General features: G+C 47.9%; 1 protein-coding gene across 3 annotated transcripts in view; it reads left to right on the forward strand.

The window, feature by feature from the left end:
• Positions 1-491: 491 nt before the first annotated feature.
• GATAD2A (GATA zinc finger domain containing 2A) overlaps positions 492-15,157 on the forward strand; it is a 95,317-nt gene continuing 80,651 nt past the window's right edge. For all 3 annotated transcript variants that reach the window (XM_069477218.1, XM_069477219.1, XM_069477220.1), the window contains exon 1: positions 492-793. The gene's annotated coding sequence lies outside the window, so the exon portion shown is untranslated. The remainder of the gene's footprint in view (positions 794-15,157) is intronic.

Below are 15,157 nucleotides of genomic sequence, written 5' to 3' on the forward strand. Positions count from 1 at the left end.
GTGGGGCGCCCCTGCTAAGCACTGCGGGGAACCCCCTGCCCAGCCAGTCGCCGGCCGCCGGGCGGCCCAGGCGAACCGCCCCCCAGGGTCCGAGCGAGCCGGCCACGAATTGACTCGTCCCGCAGGCCCTGCCCTTCGCGGCGTTCCCGCCCCGAAGCCTAAGTCCCGCCTCCACAGGACCCTGACTAGCTCTGCGGCTCGCTCCCCTCTCCCATTGGCAGGATGCCTGTCAGTCACCTAGTCCCTCCCCCTCGGACCCGCCCCGGCCCCCGGCGCGATCCCGAGAACCAGCCGGCCCGCAAGCTCATTGGCCGTCGGGCGCTGTCCGTCATGAGGCTGGCCACACCCTCTGTGGGGTGCAGCTCCTGGGAGCCCTGGCCGGACCTCATTGGCCTGTGGCGCCGCCACTCGGCAAGACGTACCTCAACCCGGAAGTGTGAGAGGCGAAATCTGCCTAGCAACCGGGGAAGCCGGGCTGTGAAGCGGGCAATTTCAGTGTGAGACCGAGTGGCGAGACAGAGCGGCAGCTCTGAGCGCAGCGCAGCGGCTCCTCCCGCCCGGGGTCAGCGCCCCGGCGCGCGCACGCGCACCCCCGCCGCCCGAGAGCGCCCCGCGCCGCCCGCGCAGTAAGTCTGTCGGTCGGTCGTCCGTCGTTCTGTCGCCGCTGCCGCCGCCGCTGCGGGCGCCACCTGAGGGAGCCGCCGCTGCGGGACACGACTAGACCCGACCGGACTGCGCCACCCGAGGCCGTCCCGGGGTCCGGCCGCCGCCAGGGGGGCGCCGAGCAACTTCGGTGAGTAGGGGCCGGGGCCGCCGGCTGGTCCCTGGCTTCCGGTGCCCCGGGCTTCTCCCGGGCTTCCGCTTCTCCCGTGCACCAGCGTCACTGAGCGGACTCTCTTCGAGGGACCCCCACTGCTGAGGGGACCTCTGCCTCTGAAGGGAGCCCCCTTCTCGGGGGACCCCAACATCTCTGAGGACCCTTGCCTCTGAGGGGAGCCCTTCTTAACGGGGGACCCCCACCTCTTTGAGGGAGCCCACTTCTTTGAAGGACCCCTCTCCCCTCCTCTGAGAAGACCTCTGTCTCTATGAGGACACACTTATCTCTGAGGGACGCCCCCCATCTTTCGGAAACTTTCTGCCTCCCTGGGGGTCCTTAACTTTCCTGAGGGCCCCACTTCTCTGAGTGGACCCCCTTCTGCGCCTCAGGCGGATCCCCACCTCTCTAAAAAAACCGCCCTGCCTCTCCAGGGGACCCCCCCCCATGTTCTCTAAGGAGACCTTGCTTCTCTGAGTTGGTCCACTTTTGTGACATGTCCCCTTTCCCCCCTGCCTTTCTGAGGTGCTCCCTCTGCTTATCTGTGCCTACTTCTTTGAGTGACATCCTCTTCCTAAGTGTCTCCCAACTAATGGGAAATGTTCCTGCTTTTGTCAGAATCCTTCTTGGAGGTGTTCCCCACTCTTTAGGGATGCCCTCCTTTTTTTAATTTTTTTTGAGACAGAGTCTCACTCTGTTGCCCGGGCTAGAGTGAGTGCCGTGGCGTCAGCCTAGCTCACAGCAACCTCAAACTCCTGGGCTTAAGCAATCCTCCTGCCTCAGCCTCCCGAGTAGCTGGGACTACAGGCATGCACCACCCCATGCCCAGCTAATTTTTCTATATATATTTTTAGTTGTCCAGATAACTTCTTTCTATTTTTTTTTTTTTGTTAGTAGAGACGGGGTCTCGCTGTTGCTCAGGCTGGTCTCGAACTCCTGAGCTCAAACAATCTGCCCACCTCGGCCTCCCAGAGTGCTGGGATTACAGGCGTAAGCCACCGCGCCCGGCCGATGCCCTCCTTTGTGATGAGTGCCTTTTCTTTCCTGAGGGGTCCCCCACTACTCTGAAATGCCCATCAGAGTGGATCTTAGTTCTCTGAGGCATACTCCTACTTTTCCAAAATATTTCTGTTTCTTTTGGGTCCTCTACTAATCTGTGGATGCCACAATTTTTTGAGGGGTCCCTGGCTTCTCCAGAGGTTCTTCCCCTAATTTGAGATGTTCTTATGGGATCCTCCTACCTCTGAAGGGTGCCTGCCCTTTCCCAAGGTACCCCTTCTCTTTATGGGAGACACTGTGGATCCCTTAACTTGTAATGGAGAAACTCTTCATTTATTCTTGGAGCCCCCATTGTCAGGGTTCCCATATTTCTGTTTGTGGTGCCCACTTCCCTCCATTGTGGGGGAGAGACCAGAAATGTGCCCCCACTTCAGTCTTCTTTCTTGCCAAACTGGGAGTCTTCTCTGAACGTTCATCTCAGCTTCCAGGGGCCTGGAGGATTTTATGACTGGAGGAGGGGTTGGGGGTCAGAGAGGAAAAAACACTATTTCCTCATGTCCTTCTTTTTTTTTTTAATTTATTTTCATTTTTTAAAATTTCGTTTTATTATTTTTTTTTAAATTAGAGATGGGGTCTCGCTTTTGCTCAGGCTGGTCTCGAACTCCTGAGCTCAAGCCATCCTCCCGCCTTGGCCTCCCAGAGTGCTGGGATTACAGGCGTGAGCCACCACGCCCGGCCTCCTCATGTGTTTCTAACACCTGTTAGATTTGCAGGGGCAGGAGCTGCTGCTAGATGACCACCTTGGTTACACCATTTTCCAGCCGTGGGGCCATCGTGGTGCTGTCAGACCATGTGGAGGCAAGCGGTACAGGACAGAAACATTGTCTCCCCACTATCACCACTATCAAGCTGTGGGACTGACCCACTTCCTGTCCCATCCCTCAGTCCTCTGCATAGTGTAGTCCTCCCTCCCCTCCGCCCCTGAAAAAGGAGAAGAAAACTCTCCTTCATCTTCCTGCTCCATTTTCTCTCCCCAGACCCTCTGGGTCACCCCTTGATTAATAGAGGATCCCCAGTTTGTGGACTACTCCGGTTTGAAAGGCAGGGCAAGAAGCAGGAAATGGGTCACCTTAGATCCAGAAAGGGTGTCCCCAGAAAGGGACAGAGGATTTGACTAAATTTCTGTAAGTTTAAGTGACTTCAGCCTGGCCCCAAAGGAAGTTTTTACGTGGCTTTTACAAATCTCATGTGTACTTTTTTTAATGGCCCACCCTGGATTCCAAGTTCACTCCAGTAGCTAATTTTATCTGCTTTGCCAAACGCAGGGCTCTCTGGAGCCCAAGTAGATGAATGCTGGCATTGAGAGATGGACCAAAGGACAGGAATGAACTCAGTTTGAAACCTGAGTAACTTGTAACCACTTCGTGTCCACGCACAAGTCTCAAGCTAAAAACGTGGAGAGAATGTGCCTGAAGTGGAGTTCTGAAATACAGGCTGAACTGTTTGGTTTAGCATTTCAACAAGTTCTTCCCTCTGACTCTGCTAGAACTGCAGTTCACTTTACAGTTTTGACTTAGGGCTGTCTCTCTCCTGTTCGTTTCCATCTGGGTCTTGCTTAATTTGAGTCCTTTGTGAAGACTCCTGCTGAGGCTATAATTTGAGTTCTAAATCTGTCGGTGGACCATGTGGACACAAGTTTCAACTCGAGCTATTTTCTTCTGTGGAGAAGTGCTTGGAGCGTTTCCTGGGCCCTTTGCTCCTGGGCTAGTCAAGTCCAGGCAGGAGGCTGCTGCAGACTTGGTTGCTCTTCTACTGCCTCTTCCTGGTCAGCTGTCAGCACTGCCCAAGGGGAAGGGGAAGGATGGTGGGGAGCTTGAGGCTTAAGGTGTCCTGAGATAAGGGTAGAGAAGTGCCTGCACACATTTATTATTTTAAATGAAACCCATAGGACCAGCAGGTGGGGTGCTAAAAGGGGAATAGACAACTTTGAAGTCAGAAGGGCCCAGTTCAGATTCTGGTTCTACCCTTCCTAGTTGTGTGGCCTTGGACAAGCTATGGCACAAAATTGGCACGTTACTAAGTATTTGAGGCAAAACATCAACGTGAATGTGTGGAGGCGCCTACTGATGGGAGGTGCCCTGTAGCTGGATAAATGAATGAATCTGAGATAATAAACTGGAGGCGGCCAGCACAGCTCCTGGCACATGGTTGGTGTGCAATAAAGCTTGGCTGTTGTGCTCATGAGATTAGGGTCCTGGCCTGGACTTCCAGACCAGGAAGTGCTTGACATCCTGCCAAGGCTAAATATGCCCAAAGAGAAAGAAACTTGGTATGTCTCTTGGAAAACTTACTTAGCAAGAGTTTTTCTGTGTTCTGATACCAGATGTGAGATGGATTTGCTGTGCGGTGGAGCATTTGTATTTCCCTTGGCCTTGGCATCTCCCCCTGTAAAATGGGGTAATTTGGGAGTTCAGGGTAAGTAGGGAGATGTATTACCCTAATTAGACCATAGGCAACATAGAAGATTATAATGAACTTGAAGAATTATGGGAAGAAAAAAGTAGGTGAACTATAAACCTAAAACATCATTACCCATATTTTGAGAATGCTTGAAGTGAATGTTACCAGCAGTTACCTGGTGAGTGATCTGTTCTTACACTTTAGAAACTTAAAAGAAGAACAGTTCTTTCATGGTAATGGATCAGATTTGGGGACAAAAGACTGGGAAAGGGATGTACAAAGGCATTTGACACCACACAATAATAGTACTTTGAGAGTGCCAGTGTGTGGCTTGGTGCCCATGAGGAGATCACGATTCACCTCTAGCTCCCAAGACCCAGGATCCAGAGAGCTATGGGGATGCTAACTCAGTTGGGGGTGGGGTGGGGAGGGGGGAAGTAGGGGAGGGCTGGCAGGACTTTTTTTTTTTTTTTTTGAGAGGATTCTTTCTTAGCAATTAGTGAAAGTCCTAGAATCATGGCTGATGAATTAGGCCCAGCCTTCTTCACTTGCTAGTGTGGGGACAGATGGCACTCTGCCCCTGATGGCTAAAACCCAGGGGGAAATAATGGGTGAAAATCTGAGCTGGGCCCCTAGTGGGCTGCTCCTAAGTTTGAAGGAAAGGTTTTTTTCCCCCCTTTAAAATATAGTCTCCCCCACCAACAAAGTGACTCTGGTATTAAAGCAAAGAAATATCCACCAATCTTAAAATTTCTCTCAATTTTTTTAAGGACAGTTATTCCATTATATGAGAAAAGAGCAAAGTTTATTATTATTATTATATTTTTGAGACAGAGTCTCACTAGAGTGCCATGGCGTCAGCCTAGCTCACAGCAACCTCAATCTCCTGGGGTCAAGTGATCCTCCTGCCTCAGCCTCCTCCTGCCTCAGCCTCCTGAGTAGCTGGAACTACAGGCATGCACCACCATGCCTGGCTAAGTTTTTCTCTATATATATTTTTTAGCTGTCCAAATCATTTCTTTCCATTTTTAGTAGATGGGGGTCTTGCTCTTGCTCAGACTGGTCTCGAACTCCTGACCTCAAGCGAGCCTCCCGCCTTGGCCTCCCAGAGTGCTAGGATTACAGGCGTGAGCCACTGCGCCCGGCCAATATTATTTTTAAAATATAAAAAATAAGGTAAACAACTTTAAAGGGATCGCTCTCCCCTTTGAAATTATGCTATGTCTGTTGTTGCCACAGACTTCTCTCTGGTGTATGATGGCGCCACCACCAAGTCTCTTTATCTAACAGGAAGTTTTTTAAACTATTTTTTTTTAATCGAAGGATCCTTACAGCAATAAAAAACCTTGGATAGTTAGAAATGATATTGATCTAGGTACATTTATTAGATGTAATGTAACGTGGTTATCCGTTGGTGGGCAGCTCTAAAAGGCATGTGGGTCCAAACACTGCCCAGCTTCTAACTCTGGACGATAAACTGTTGATTTATATAACTGAAATAGCTAGGGAAGTCAGGGTTTCCTTCCTGTTGGAGACAGCACTGGGGGCATTAAATCCCTGTGGGATCTTGATGATAAATAAGCTGACCTCTTTTGGAATTGGGAAATAACTGTATGGAGTGGTTCCATCCTAATGAATGGATGGTGTTATTTTTAATTTCTAGTAGTAAGTTTGGCTTTACCATCTCTACAATGCAACTGCTTTTGTTTATACTGGGTGTGTTATTTCAATAGGAGTTTATTCCTTTAAACTGGCCTGTAAGGGACATATGAGCACTCAAATAAGAGCTTTACTTGCTACAGGTTTTCCTGTGTGGCCATAAGATATGGTGTATGTTTTCTTTTTAAACGCTACACATTGGATTAAAACTTAGAAAGTGTTAAATCTTCTGGCTCATGTAACTTCCTATGCCAGCAAATAACTCAGCAACCGTTGTTTGCGTGCCTATGAAGTGGGTGCTGACAGTCTAGCAGTGAGCGGGACTGACGCAGTTGCCCTGCAAGGAGCTTACATCCCAGCTGCAAACAAGTAAACAAACAAATAAATGAAAGAATATTGTGGGGTTGCTTTGAGAATATCCCCAGATGCTGCAGCTAGCCTCATTGGGAGCTTGGGGTGGAATTTCTTGGAGGTTTAGAAGTGAAACCTCTCTAATTTCCTCACTGGGCTTCTGTTTCCTCGCTCTGAAAGAAGGCAGAAATTATGGCATTTTCCCAGGTGATTGTTGGCAGGAATTGATCCATGATGCCCATGGCCATGATCTTGGAGAAACAGAGAGTCTGGGATAGTCACTGTGAGGAGCATTTTCAGTTTTGCTTTTCTTTGGTTTTTTTTTTTTTTTTTTTTTGAGACAGAGTCTCACTCTGTTGCCCTGGATAGAGTTCAGTGGCATCATTGTAGCTCACTGCAACCTCAAACTCCTGGGCTCAAGCGATCCTCCTGCCTCAGCCTTCCGAGTAGGTGAGACTTACAGGTGCGTGCCACGACACCCAGCTAATTTTTCTATTTTTAGTAGAGACAGAGTCCCACTCTTGCTCAGGCTGGTCTCGAACTCCTGACCTCAGGCAATCCTCCCACCTCAGCCTCCCAGAGTGCTGGGATTACAGGTGTGAGCCACTGTGGCTGGCCCAGTTTTGCTTTTCTTGAAGTCAGTAGTGGTTTGTGTTTTTGGAATCCTGTGGCATTTCTTGATGGCAGTTCATATTACAAAAAGAGGTAAACATCTGTAAAAGTCCTTTCCGTCAAGTGGGGGCTGCTTGGCTATTGTTGATGGCATAGGAAAAGTGAAATTTCCAATAGATGACTGCTTTGTGAGGTATTGTTGGGTTCTTGGTACATGGAGTTCCCCTTGCTCTAGGGTTTCCTCTTATGTTGGAACTGTGAAGGCTCTGTTTTGACTTTCCTATGTTGGGGCAAGGCTAGAAGTCTTAGATTTGATGTTAGTCCACATAGGTCAATTATTTGACAGATGGTTTTCTTAAGTAAGTGTATTTGTGAGGGGTGGAGCTATAGGGCAGGGCTGGATACTCATTTAGGGCAATACTTTTAAAGAAGAGGGAAGGTGTCATAAGGAGAGTTTCTGGTAGTCTGTCTTTTTTTTTTTTTTTTTCCCTTCTACCCAAGTTCTGACTCTGGAGGTGGAGAGGCAGGCCCTGGCCGGAAGTGGGCGTGGACAAGTAATGCAACTGTGCATGTGACTAGCCTCCCACCTCTGGGCTCTGCTGCCCTTGGGAAGTGGATGCTTGTTCCCTCCTGACTTCCTGTTCTCCCTCCCTACAGGGTGAGTTTTGGGGCCCCAATTTGAGCATAGAAAACACATTCAAGTTCCCTCATTTTCTTTAGTAAGCTGCTTTGTCAGAGCTGGGAGTCACCAGTGAACCTGCACTTGGCATTTCAGGAGGCTCAGCTAATGTATCCACAAGTTCAGCATGGCCAAAAGGATGGTTTCCTGTTGCATTATTGCCGCAGTGTTCCCCTCAGGAACCCATCTGCACCAAGAGCTACCCTGGAGGTGTGTATAGAACTTAAAGAAGCAAAGAGTAGATAGGTCCTTCGGCAAGAGTGTGCCCCCAAAGAATGGTTTGCAGTTATTTATGTCTTATTGCTTTGTAAAAGTACTGTAGGAGGCCCTGTGTGCAGTAGAAACTTTAGAGCCAGAAAACCTTGGGTTTGATCCCGATTCTACCACTTGCTGACCTGTGACCTCAGGAAGATCGCCTAACTTCAAGTGGTCTAATCATTTTGAGGCACAGTTTCCTTATTTGTGGGCTGAGGATGGTAACCACACAGCAAACAACCAAGATTTTTTTTGTTTTGTTTTGTTTTTTGTTTTTGAGGAAAGGGAAAGAGGAATTTATTCATTTGCTGGCAAATGAGGAGGTTGGCAGACTCCTGTCTCAAAGCACCAACACCCTCACATCCAGTTTGTTGTAGGTGCCTAGTAAAGGTAGTTGTTACAGAATTGTATTTAGGCTAACTGTCCCTCTTGTGGTTGGCACTCAGCTTTGGACAGGAGTATACTCACGAAGAGCAAACATGTCTGTATTGGTCCACAGGCTGGGTATGTCCGAGGGCTGGTGATCTGGAGGCTCTAGGATTGTTTTTTTCCCCCGGTGAGATTCCTCAGTTCATCGTAGCTTTACACTACTGCAGCATCACCTTAGTGTCCTGAAGCATGATGGCGTAACTGGGAAAAAGGCCTCAACCTAGACTCTGTGTGGCTGCACTATGTGCCAGCAAAGCCCCACCTTCAAGGGTGATGGAAATATTTCTTTAATCTGCTAAAAGTCAGGCACTTGTCTGGGCACAGGGGCTCATAGGCTGCCAGGAAGAGACAGGTACATGCACACCGGTAAGTGCAGCAAAGTGCTACAGTTGGATGGGGAAAGGAGGGCTCATAGGGAAGGGGTGATGCAGAAGAACTACTTGTTAGGTGTATTAGGTGGCTGGGCATTCTGGGGAGAGGAATCATGGGCGGGCAGGGACCTGGAGATGAAAAACAGGTGAGTTCCCTTGACCTGAGAAGGTTTTGCTGTTCTCAAAGTTAGAATTTGAACTGAGCACTTTGGCAAGAAAAGCCCAAAGTTGCCTTCAAAGGTAGAAAGTCTTATAAAATGTGTCATAGTAGGATCCAAGATTAAACTCAGATTAAAATAATATTTAAATTATTCAATAAACATTTTTTTTTTTTTTTTTGAGACAGAGTCTCGCTCTGTTGCCCGGGCTAGAGTGAGTGCCGTGGCATCAGCCTAGCTCGCAGCAACCTCAAACTCCTGGGCTTAAGCAATTGATCCTACTGCCTCAGCCTCCCGAGTAGCTGGGACTACGGGCATGCACCACCATGCCCGGCTAATTTTTTCTATATATATGTTTTTAGTTGTCCAGTTAATTTCTTTCTATTTTTTTTTTTTTTTTTTTTAGTAGAGATGGGGTCTCGCTCTTGCTCAGGCTGGTCTCGAACTCCTGACCTCGAGCGATCTACCCGCCTCGGCCTCCCAGAGTGCTAGGATTACAGGCGTGAGCCACCACTCCCGGCCAATAAACATTTTTAATCAGAAACCAATGATGGTTGGTGAAATCAGGCTATCTAGACTGTTTTTGTAATGGCATTCTGTCTACATAGAGTTTAACCTCTTAATGAGCTTGAAGAGAACAGATTTGGGGGCTGCTTCTGAATTTTTTCCCGTTGAGAATTGTTATCGTTTAAGCTGGTCTAACATTCTTAATACATCAGAGCAATTTTTAAACTTTCATTTATTTTTCAACCTTTAGTCTTTATATTTAACCTCTCAAGGTGTCTCTATTGAAGGTTGACTTTTGACCTAAACTTGAAATAAATATCTTACTCTTCCCAAACCAGAAGTTGGTAAGATATGGGCCTGATTGTGTGGGTATGCAAGAGGGCGTGATTGTTTTCAAGCTGTGGAGGAGAAAATAAACTAGAAAGACCCTCCACCTGTATTTTTTTTTATAGTGAAATTCTGGTCATTTCGCCATGAATGGGGAGATTGCCTAATAGGATATGTATCCTATTTGGAAAACATTTGGGAGGAATGTTTTTCTAAGTTGGAAGATCTGCCATTTAACAACCGGGGAGTGGGGTGTGAACTGGATGCCAAGTTTTTAAAACATGTTTTTCTTTATGTCTAAACCAAGGATGTTTATTAGACTGATGATGTTATTAACAGTCTTTCTTTTCTAAAGCATGTTTGAATAGGCTGATCCCTAGACTCAGGATTGTCATGTAGCCTTTGTTTTCTGGTGTTTTTCTGATTTTTTTCTTTTAATTCTTTAATTCATAGAAAATATAGTTCACTTACTAACTTTTCGAGATTTAAAATTGATCTAAGTGAGGTGGGAATTTTTTGTAAACCATATATAGACACAAAAGAGATATTCCTTGCCAACTAGTGACACATACAGATGAAGACAGAGTGGGAGATACACTTCCGGTTCGTGACAATTCTTCTGAGCAGTTTGTGATTAACCCTTTAGGGAAGCATTTGTGCTCAGAACCCTGTGATAGCAGGACAGTATCAGGGCCACACAGAGGCTCGCTCTGGACAGAACATGCATCACTGCAGATGGAGCCTGAAGTCCATGTTGCATAAACACTGAGTGTAAGGAACTGTGGTGAGAGATGACATTCAAAACAAAACTAACCCACGTTGACAAAGTGGACCATTTCTAGAGAGCTGTGTTTCAGGGAGCTTTTCAGCATAAATGACAGGGATGGGGACAATGGATACTGATCTGTTTGCTGCAGACTCTTGATTTAGTGTGAGAATATCATGATTTCACAAATGACGCTTGTAGCAGTGGTAATGCATTGGAAGTATTGTATATTTCATAAAGAATCACTGCAAGAGTCCTTTTAGCTATTTTTTTGATCCCTGAAAAAAGTATCAAAAATATCAAAGTACTAAAGAAATCAAAGTCATGTAGAAATTAATCTTTTCCTTTCCTTTCCCAGCCAATTGCATTGTAATCTCACTATGTGAAAATGAATTTGGGGTGAAATAAGAAACTTTAAAACAATCCTCCCGGCCAGGCGCGGTGGCTCACGCCTGTAATCCTAGCACTCTGGGAGGCCGAGGTGGGAGGATTGTTTGAGCTCAGGAGTTCGAGACCAGCCTGAGCAAGAGCGAGACCCCGTCTCTACTAAAAATAGAAAGAAATTATCTGGACAACTAAAAATATATATAGGAAAAATTAGCTGGGCATGGTGGCTCATGCCTGTAGTCCCAGCTACTCTGGAGGCTGAGGCAGGAGGATTGCTTGAGCCCAGGAATTTGAGGTTGCTGTGAACTAGGCTAATGCCATGGCAGTCTAGCCCTGGCAGAGCGAGACTCTGTCTCAAAAACAAAACAAAACAAAACAATCCTCCCTTAGGGATTGTTGTTATATTGTCCCTAAACCCAGTGAAAACAGTTTTAGATTTTAGAATACTAAAAATGCAAAGTACAGAAAACCATCAGGGCTTTTTTTTTCATAAGGGTAATTAAAAAAAACTTGGTGTACTTTTGAATGAACAACCTGTTTATTCTTCTTTAGAGAGCTTTTCAGAAAACAAGTGGGAGCCTAGTATTGCAGTTTGATAGCAGTAATTTCAAAACTGGTTAAAGCTTACTTACATAACTAGGTCTGCTTTGCTTATGAATGTAAATGAGTAGTTGATTGTTCATTCTGTGTTTTGAGAGGGAAAAGCATCTAGAATGTTTAAAGGATAACGAATCCATCCTTTTTCAGCCTTTTCTTCCCCGAAACCCCTAAACTCCAGGTATTTTGGTGTGGCTGGCTGGCCTTTGTTCTGGATGCCTGGGACAATTCACCCCAACTCATCCGTTAAGATCTGGCACAAATGTCACATCCACAAAGATTTCCCAGACCCCTTTCCATGGAGGGGAGAAGCTCCTTTCTCTGTGATTCCTCAGTCTTTCTTATGAACGCGCTTTCTGCATTGCACTCATTCTGTGTCTTTCTGTGCCACCAGCCTGTCAGCTTCTGGAGTGTGTGCCTGCAGGCTCCTTGTCCTGCAAAACCCTTGGAACCAGTGGTCTCTTACTTAGTTCTTGTCAATCAGTGTTTATCATATAAGTCATCTTACTTTCTGTCCACCAGAAATGTTAAAGAAATTTTCTGACTAAAAAAAAGTACAGTACCTTGAACATTCAGTAGGTGATGCTACTTCTTTTCAGTTTCATGCTACTGTGGCGCTTTGGCCAATTTCTGTTATAAAAGCAGACATAAACACAGAATTTGGCCCAAATTTCTTTTCTTCCGTCCTTCAGTTGTGTAGGAACAGGCTCAGATGGTGTTTAGAAGTTTATCTAATAGTACATTTGATAGATAATTAGACTATTTTTGCAGTGGTTAAGATCGAAGGAGGCCTGGCTGTTATTAGCAGGGATTTGGTCTATCAAAGATATGAAGTTTAAAACAAATTTGGAATGAAATTTTGTTTAACTAAATAACAGAAGTTTTTTTAAAGTACAATGTTAAAACATTTTTCCCTTATTTTTATTTTTTGTCGGGACAGCTTATCTGTCTGATAAAGTACAATATTGACAACTGGTATCCCTATGTTGACTATCCCTTGTTGACTGTGTTGTTCTCAGAGCAAAGAGAAAATTTTGAGAAAAACATGGTTCTAATCTTAGTTGTCTCTCAATTATTGAGTTTCCTCAGCTTTAGAATGGCATCTGAAGGTGATTGCATCATATTTCATAATCACCCGGCTGAACTATTTGGTGTTTAGTCTAGCACTAGGCACTGAGGCAGCAAGGTCTTTCACCCAAGCAGCTTCAGCTTTCACCCAACCTGAGCATTGGGAGATCCCAAGCAGGTCTGGATTCACTGTCACTTTATCTATCTACACAGCTAAACTTTTCTTCCTGTCACAGAAATAAACCCTGTAGCTAATTCTTGAACCATTCCCTGCCCCCCTTCCCCCATCGCTCCTACTTTCCAGCTGGAGAAGTTGGCACTGCCCTTTGGAGCAGCCCACCTGTCACCAGTGCACACCTCAGTCCACAGGGGTGTGTCATTAATATGTTGCAGCTGATGCCTCCCTCTTTAAAACTGGGTGGTTGTCACCTTGGTGACTCACACAGGGCTTACCCAGCTCAGACTCTGGAATCCTTACATCTTTCTCAAGTCTAAGGTCTCCCACTTGACCACACTTTGCTCTGTTTGTAGTTAATTAAGCTGACATTAATCAAGACCCAGGTGAGGAGCAGTGGGGTAATATTGTGCTTGTATTGCTTTTAATATACATCATCTGATTAATCATGGTAGCATAAAGCAGTTCTCAGAATATATAGCTGCTGAATTAGAGTGAAAAACCTGGATATTTGCCCTAACTTATCCTTGCACATGGGATCGGGGAGTTTTCTCAATTCCTATACCAAGTCACTTGTTTAAGACTAAAACTTTTTTATTTGGTTGGTGTTTGAATTTCTTTGTAACAAAGAAAAGCAATTGCTGACAAAACTGGGTCAGGGAAGGTGTTTGGGGGTCAACAATTTGTATTTTGTTTCATTTTTAGGTTGAGGAATGCTTCTCTTTTGGCCCAAGGGAGGTTGTGGCAGATGTTGCATTAAGCAGTTGGAGGATTTTGGGGCTGGGGGTTGGGGAGTAGAATCAACAACAAAAAGTTGCCAATTGTATGTGGGACTCAAATAGGAGCTTTGGGGAACTTTCTGATTGGGGCATATAGCAGAAAAACAATTTTGTAAAACTTTTTCTATGTGAAGGGTTTTTCGAGTTTGGAGTCAAGAGCCAATCTTGAGTGGGAATTACATTGATTCTTTTTTCAAATGAAATAGAATAGAAAATATCAGAGTACATTGCAAGTGGTAAAGTTATGTTTGGTGCAACTTTTGTTTCAGTTGTCTATATATGTATTGAGGCGTGTTATAAAAAAGTATGTCACAACTCTTCAGGAGTCTAGGTGTCTCATCATGAATTATTTATTTTAAAAAACACGAAAAGAGGCAGTTTCGGTTATTCTTCAGAACCTGACCTTGATATTGAGAGCCTTCTTGTGATACTAGATTTTCCATGAACTTTATATTTTCCCCATTGAAATTGTATTTTGCTTTATGTAATTTAACATCTCCAGAGCCCATCGTCTTTCAGGTTTCACACTGTTTCCTTCGTGTCATTGGAGAGGGAAGGGTGAAGGTTTGCTTTCTTGGGGGATTTCACCTTCTCCCAGAGGCACTAGGGCAGATTGGGAGGTAACTGGAGAGGGAGAGCAGTCGTCCCCAAGTGTCTTGAGGTAGGTGGGTCTGGAGCTTTCTTTGTAGAACTCTGTTCACTGCGCTGGAGAAGTGATCATTCAGCCCATCCACACTCCGCCCTCGCCACAAAGACACCGGGCCTAAGTTCCCCAGACGGGAGCTTCTGCGTGACGACCCCGTAGGGGTGCTATCCTAACCCCGGTTTCAAAGGCAGCTCAGAGTTGCTTGAGGTCGCCCAGCTCAGCTGGATCGAGGTCAGCAGTGAGCGCGTCGCGTGAGTCAGCCTTGGGCGCGGCCCGCCCGGCCGTGCCGCCGGTGAGCTGGCGACGACCCTCGGCCTGCGGAGGGCGCTGGGACTCGGCGGGGGGGCAGCCCGCCCGAGCCCGCGTGGGAAACCTACGCGTTGAGTGAGGTGTCGCGTGGGAGCGTAGCGGGGAGGGGCGGTGCTTCCGGGGCGGGACCAGCCGCCCCGCCCCCTCAGCCACTGGGCTCCGCCCCCTCAACCTCCGAGACCCGCCCACGAGCTCCTCCCTTCCCTATCAGGCCCCGCCCCCTCGGCTGCCGGCCCCGCCCAGCCGGGCGCGGGCGGGCGGCGTCGCCTTTAAGAGCTCCCCGGTGTTTTGGGGGCCGCGGGCCGGGCGCGCTGACCTGGTGCGCATGTCCCGGGCGGTGACGCCGGCGCCGGGCTCCATGTGTGCGGCCGAGGGGCGCATTATCTGTCCGGCGGCGCGGGCGGGCGGGCGGACCGGCGGAGCGAGCGCCGCGGGCCCGGGCGGCCCCACAGGCGGAGCGAGCGCGCGCAGCCCGGCGCCCCCGGCCCCTCCGCCGCCCGACCCCGCGGGTGACCCTGGCCCCGCAGGCCCGCGAACCCGCGCGCTGCCCTAGGGCCCGGCCGACTCGCGGCCGGGTAAGTTCCGGACCAAACTTGGCGGGGGGCGGGGGCCGGGGACCCGCGGTGGAGACTGGAGTGGCGGGGGCGGCGCGGGCCGGGCAGGGGCGGGGGGACGGGGGGCTGTGAGGGACCCCCGCGTGAGCGTGGAAAAGTGAGAACGAGCGAGTTATACTCCTTGTGTTCTGGGAGCGTCTTCCTGCGCTGCCCTGGAAAGTTCCTCGCTTCGACGTTGCCCGGGCACGTGGGGGA

This window comes from Eulemur rufifrons, chromosome 2, assembly GCF_041146395.1.
Source record: "Eulemur rufifrons isolate Redbay chromosome 2, OSU_ERuf_1, whole genome shotgun sequence".
Lineage (NCBI taxonomy): Eukaryota > Metazoa > Chordata > Mammalia > Primates > Lemuridae > Eulemur > Eulemur rufifrons.